The sequence below is a fragment of the Mus caroli genome, unplaced genomic scaffold (genome assembly GCF_978045245.1).
Source record: "Mus caroli unplaced genomic scaffold, Mus_caroli_1 scaffold_20, whole genome shotgun sequence".
Classification (NCBI taxonomy): domain Eukaryota; kingdom Metazoa; phylum Chordata; class Mammalia; order Rodentia; family Muridae; genus Mus; species Mus caroli.
Window position 1 is genome coordinate 2544019 of NW_028227275.1, and position 7011 is coordinate 2551029.

Genomic DNA, 7011 nt, shown 5'->3' on the forward strand with positions numbered 1-7011 from the left:
ACAATGAAATTAAAATAAAGTGAAATAATTTCCTGCTTACAACTCAGGCGTGTTGCATAAGAGTAAGCACGAGGGTCTCTCTCAAGATAGAGCAGAGAAAAAAAAAATTAGGAATAGACTTCTCAGTGTGTTGAGATGCAAGTTTGAGAAGCATTTCCTCCATGCTATACATGATGGCGCCTCTGTGTTGTTATGAAGGGCCCACTCTTATGCAGTATATTCTACAGTGAAGGATATCTGAGTAATATCCCACTTACTTGAAAGTTTCATAGTATTAAGAATTCCCTTCATTTCCAAACAGGGAGACCCGATTGTGTCCTGTGACTTTCTGCTCAGACAAGGTGACAGCCACCTGGTACCTCCAGCCTTCAAGAGCAAAATTTTCATAGGATGAGGATCAAAGAGAAGACATAGTTAAACAAGCTTACTTTAGATCCCACTGCTTCAGGGTGTATTGTAATATTTATACACAAGCCAATTGACAGCGCAGTCACAAGCCACTCCCAGTTAGGTGTTTGAAGGTTGTATGGAAACTTCTAAACTTCATAGAGTCTTAATTTCAAGTCAAAGTACTAGCAAATATATTTTGCTTTCAATTTAGTACCCTGGCAACTCATTGTTCAGTGTTCTAAGAAAGTGATTAGAAAGTAGTAAATGGCCCATTTCGCTTCATTTTTATCGATCACCATGTTTTAGAGTCCTGCCATGTTTCTAAGTGATCTGTATTTATTTTTAAATTTTTATAATTCCATTTTGTATTAACCTTGGAAGGTCAGACAATTCAAAAGGAGGTTGCCTTGGCACCAATCAGCAGTGAGCCATGAGTCTCCGATATTTAGTGTTAGCCTTGGGTAATTTTGTCTGTAGTTTATACAGGGCTCTTAACCTTATTGACACCCACACAAGTAATTTTCTTCTGGTACCCAAAGAAACCAGCCTGTTCCTGTACCAAACCATTCCCACACTCCCCCTCAGGCCCAGCCCCCACAGGTCTGATGTCCTAAATATGTCTCTGTTCTGTGATTCCTTTCTATTCTAACTATCTGGGTCACCTCTCAGAGATTACTTTCTTCTGGTACAAAAATCCCAGAATTCTGCTCAACAAAACTTATGGCTGAATACTAAGAGGATAGACCAGAGGAAGCCTTTGAAATCAGCTCCACGATCAAGCACGAAGAAATCGATTTTTGTTTCATTAATAGCCCAGGCCTCATGCTCTGTTCTGCTATCAGACTGCATCGTTACTTTGTGAGGCACGGAACATTTCCCACAATGGGGAGCAAGAAGCATTTCAAGCTTCCACATGGAGACCAATTTCACACATTACCAGTGAACATGAGAAACTATTTCGTACTTGGAATATAAGGTAAATAAAATAGAATCTTAAATGAGCAAAATTACTGGTATCCCCAGTATTTACGTGAAAGTTCTGGCAGACTCTGCTTGTTCTCCCAAAATATCTATATGTCAGCATAATGATCCGTCTGAGGGCATCCTCCACTCGGGGAGGGGAAGCACTGTCCTAGGGCAAACAAATGATGAATGAGGATGCTCTCTTTTTAATAGCAAACCATTCTACACGGCTTGTTACAATGGAGGCTTCCTGACCTGCATGTACTTTGCTTCTCTACCTTGACCTCTTTGCCCTAAGACAATCATCTGCCTGAAGAACTGTTAGAATGCATGCATTCATTCATTCATTCTTCATTCATTCATTCATTCATGTTTGTACAAACACTATAACCCAGAATCTTTGTCATAGAACCCAAGGTGTAGAATGTGAGAGGCAGCAGCTACATCTTCAAAGACTGTTTTGGAAAAGCTGCAAATCAAGAGTAGAAGGAGGCGTCAGTCAGCGACTGGTAGGAAAATATGGGCTTTACTCAGCCCCAGGCAGGCCTTCTTCAGCTCCCACAGCTTTCTCTGAGGAGGTGGCTGCAAATTCACATTTTAGAAACCTCCCTGACATGCAGAGAAAATCATACAGTTCACTGTTGAAGCTTAACTAGGTGGTTGGTGATTGAAGAAGACAGAAGAAAATGTCCTCTCCTGCGGGGACAAGAAACCATGGCAGAAAAGGTGGATAGGGAAGAAGAGACTGTGGAGACTTAGAAGCAGCCCCCATTCCTCCCACACCTCCACAGGAGGCATCTCCACAGGAGAGGCACATGGAGAACTGAATAAGACAAGGTGATAGGGCTGATAGAGTCTCCTGATCAGAAGCTAAGGGGAGAATGTATAGCTGCTATGTAGTGCGTAAATGCATTTGGAAGGTGACAGTAATGTCCCCATCTGTGACCTAGTCCTCATCTTGTGTTGTGTGAGCCATGCTATGAACTTGCTGAAAGGGAGCTATTTACTAAAAAGTCCATTCTGATTATACCTAAGGTTTGGCTAAGGGTGTCCATGTAAGACAAGTGAGCTATAAAGTCCATTTATCTTCTAGTCATAAACAATCTTGTGACTCACTAAAGTTCCTATAAAGATCCTGAAATTATTTATGCTCTAATGGATCCACTCTGATGGTTACTTGGAGTCGATGTTCTTCAACTCACTACTTGAATATGCAGCAGAAGTATTTGCAGCAAGTAAAATCAATCTCCCTCCCCTACCCCCCCCCCCTCCTTTCCCATCCTCTCCCACGCCCTCCCCTCCCTTCTCCTCTCCCAATTTTCCTTAACATCATCTGAGACTCTTTGGAGGGCCCCTGGGGGCATTTCTGAAGCTAGAAGAGGAGGCAGGTTCTAGATTTCATCTACAACTGCCAAGAGTGTAACATCAGTAAGATAGACAGGGGTATGGCTCAGAACCCAAAGTCGCCAAGGGACCACTGTGTACCCCAAGTCACTGTCTGTATGGAACACACACTGACAAGTCTACCCTGGGGAAACCTGACCCAGTACCAACTTCTTAGATGCTGATAAAGTGGGTCCAAGGCAGAGACATCTGTGAGACCAAGATATCGTTTTATAAAAGGTCCAAGTACTCTTGGAAGGGATCTTTGTGCTGTTGAATCTGCCCTGGTAAGACCTAATGTTGTCATTTATCTGTGTTCCTCATCCTCTGTCCTTGGGTACCATTATTTTTCATCCTTGGGTATCATTATTCTCTATCCTTGGGTATCATTATTCTCCATCCTTGGGTACCATTATTCTCCATCCTTGGGTACCATTATTCTCCATCCTTGAGTATCATAAGGTGTTTCCAGTCACTGTGTATTCTTCCTGTACTTGTACTGTGAATACAGTGTCATTTTCTCCTAATAACTAACATTTGCTAAATAATAATTCTTTGCTTTAGGGTAAGTAGTTAACATATGCCATCAACATTCCCTCTCAAAAACCGTTTAGACCGCCATTGTTATTTGCATGTACGGATGGAGAAACGCCTTAGAAGGAGTGATGAGTTTTCCTAGAGTTATTTTCCTTATTAAATAGCACAGGTTAGAAATATTGTTTTGCAAAAGAGTGGGAAGAAAAGTCAATCTTACAAACAACAGCAACAACCAGCATGCCGAGTTCTAGGGCACATGTGAGAATCCAAACTCAGTATCTAAATAATGAACAAAATGAAGACTCAAAGACAAGGCAGGTACTGTGGGAATTGATACAATGTCCATGGAACATAACACCACAGTTTTAAAGCACAAGAGTCAAGGAAGTTTTCCATGTTTAGCACATCATATTAACAGAGCTCAGCTGTCCACAGACTCTCATTTAGCATTGCTTCTAAAACGAATGCTCACATCTGCCATACACAGGACATCACATCTTCAAGCCAAATTCTCTGAAGTCCTTGAATAGTACATCTAAAGCTGGATATAAAAGTATGAAGCTCACCGAATGACATCATGCACAGTGAGTCACACCGGTCTCTCATTGAAACGCAGCTACTTACCAAAGTGAAATCACTGTGTGAGGTGTGAGAGAACCCAGGGAAGCCAGCCAGGTTGGCAATGCTGTCTGTGTAATACTTGTAGCTTCTTAAGTGATTACAGGCCACAAAGTCACAAGCTCCTGTGAAGTTAGACATGACATCAGTGACAGATCTCGTTTTTCTGAAGTTATCACTGAAAGAAGGATATAGGTTATAGAATAGACTTCTCTCATAGGCGTGAGTGGAAAAGAAATTCGAGATGAGAAAGAATAATCTATATAGATATAAATGCAGGTTAGTAGTGTGTACCCTGAATTAGAGTCTTTAAAAATGTTTCCTTTTTTTATTATATTTTAAATTGCCCCCCTCTGTGTGTGTGTGTGTGTGTGTGTGTGTGTGTGTGTGTGTGTGTGTTGTGCTTTGAAGGCCAGAGGATATGGATACCCCTGGACTTGGAATTACAGGTGGTTGTAAGCTGCCTGGCATAGGTACTGGGAACTGAACTCAGTTCCACTGCAATGCTCTTATCAGTTAAGCTACACCAGCCCCCGAATTAGGTTCTTGAAATGCCCACTTATAATAAACTATATTTCTCAGTCTCTGCCCACTTATCCCTATGGAGACCTATAATCTAAGGGATGTAGTTTAGAGACCCCGGTTGTATAAAATGAGAAGGCTGAATGGCATCAGCAAGTTCAACACAGAGCACAGCTATTGTTCCCCAATGGAACCTTGGTCTCCACAACAATCTTACTCTCAGATTCTGTCCATGCCCACAATCTGAGAGAGCGCTCTTCTGACATCTGCACATTTCTTTTCCTCCATTCGGGAAGAAATCTGAGTGACCCACAGTTTGACTCATTCCTAATCCTGAAGTCGTTTCTAAAAGCAAGGAAAGGTTTGTTGTACTTATTGATGCCTGAAGACATTCTCACTAATGCAAAATACATGCCCAACATCTGGGACTCACCCATGTTAGGAACCATGGGGGCAGAATCTGTGTGAATTACATCTATAAATGAGGCATCACTGGGGTCCAACCTTAGGAGTATTCTGAAAATAAGGTTCAGCTGGATCCAACCTAAGGCAAATAAGCTGTGCTATCAACTGTGTCAGTAGTTAGGTGTCTCCAGCTTACTTCATTAGGTCCAGGCCTGAATGCAATAACTTGCTGCAATCCCAGATTACCCTTGGGAGAGGGAGGTGACTTCTTCCTTGCCTCCACTCTCTCAGAAGAACTCTGCTTTTAGTTTGTTTGCTGTCTACTTAAAGCAAATTTCCCTCAGAATTTAGAATTTGCCTCTACTTAAAGAGTGTTTAGTCCTAGAGAGAACCCTGGACACTGGCAGCAGAGAAGATGCTAACCACGAGAGAGAGAAGACTATAGAGCAACAGACTGCAAACTCCCAGAAAAGTAAGACCCCAGAGTGACATAGCAGTTCACTGAGCGATAGAAAGGAATATTCTGGAAGAACTTTTTTTTTCCCAGCAAATTAATAGATAGAAAATTCAGATATTCCCGTTAATCTAAATGTAACTAACATTTCCAAAGTATAAAAAAGAAAGGGGCTGAGGGAGTGGTTCATTGGATAAAATTCTTGCCATGGGTTAGGCTCTCCAATACCCACATAAAAGTGAGGTACAAAGCCGGGCATGGTGGCGCACGCCTTTAATCCCAGCACTCGGGAGGCAGAGGCAGGTGGATTTCTGAGTTCGAGGCCAGCCTGGTCTACAACGTGAGTTCCAGGACAGCCAGGGCTATACAGAGAAACCCTGTCTCGAAAAACAAACAAAAAAAGTGAGGTACAGCACCCCACATCTGTAACCCCAGCACAGAGGGCTTGGAGGCAAGAGGAACCCCAGAGCTTACTTGCCATTTAGTCTGGCTAACTGGTGATCTCTTGCCTCCAATAAAACATGATAACATATGACTTTAACCCCAGAACTCTGGCAAGAGAGGCAAGAAGATCTCTGTATGTTCAAGGTCAACAGGTCTACATAGCAATTTCCAGGACAGCCAGGGATATACAGTAAAACTTTGTCTTACAGAAAGAGGTGGCACAGATGGGGGGGGGGGTGTGTGAATAGAGGAAGATACCAAATGTGTCTGTTCTTTGAATATACATCAGTGGATTCATACACAGACATGCACACACACACACACACACACACACACCATATATACATACAAGTTTTAGGAAGCGAATCGTCAGATCAGCACAAAAATTTGGAAGGCAGCAGAAGAAATTGGTTGTTCCTGCAGTGGCCATGCCTCAGATCTGTGAGTGTCTTCCTTCTAGGGTTACTGGAATGGTCAGCATGTGGGAAAAAAGACACTTCAGATGCAGTTAGCAGCAGACACACATGAGAGAGGAATCTTCCCTTCCCTGCCTCCCATGACTGCAGCAGATAAGGCCCAGCGTCCTTAAGTACCCCACTGAAACAGAATTCAGGTAATTCTATGTTTGTTAGCTATGGGTGAGATGCCAACGCTGTGATGTTTACTGTATTTGTGAACTTCATGGAAGAAGACCTGAGGAAATAAAGGAATAAGGAATCTGGTTGTCACTAAGCCTCTCTTTAGGTGCAGTAACTGTATAATTTAAAGAGGACACTGTAACCCAAGAGTAAATGTCAGTTGCCAAGTCACCAGGCCTGGCATGACACCCAAGTCTGACAAGCCAGAAAGCACACTGTCCCAGATTTCTCTCCTAGTCTTCCTCTAGACTCTCATAGAGACACGTGTGGTCTAATTCTGCAGCTTTGGTTGTTGTGACCAAACTGTGACTCATCCAATGGCCCTGTTCAACCTCTTACCAGCCTTGCTAGCAACATGGGAGCCCAGACTGTGGGCTATGAGGTAAATGGTGAAGGGTGAATATCAGAAGTCAGACTTCGTTATCCAAGACATTTCCCCTCTGTGTGTCTCTCCTGCCTCTCTCTCCCCATCTGTGTCTCTCCTGCCCTCATCTCCTCTCTCTCCATCCCCCCCCCCTCTTATGTCTCTTCCCTTCTCTCCTGCCTCTGCCTTTGCCTCTTTATTAAAGGCATGCACCCACACCTGTCTCTAGCCCTAGTTTTTTACATGAGTACAATTATTCTTCACAGGCATTTGCTGTGTGACACGAAATCTTC

The 7011-nt window shown here is 42.9% G+C and overlaps 1 pseudogene; it reads right to left on the reverse strand.

Annotated features, from left to right (window-relative positions):
• Window positions 1-253: 253 nt before the first annotated feature.
• Window positions 254-6754, reverse strand: LOC147000111 (pancreatic triacylglycerol lipase-like; annotated as a pseudogene).
• Between the last annotated feature and the right edge of the window lie 257 nt (window positions 6755-7011).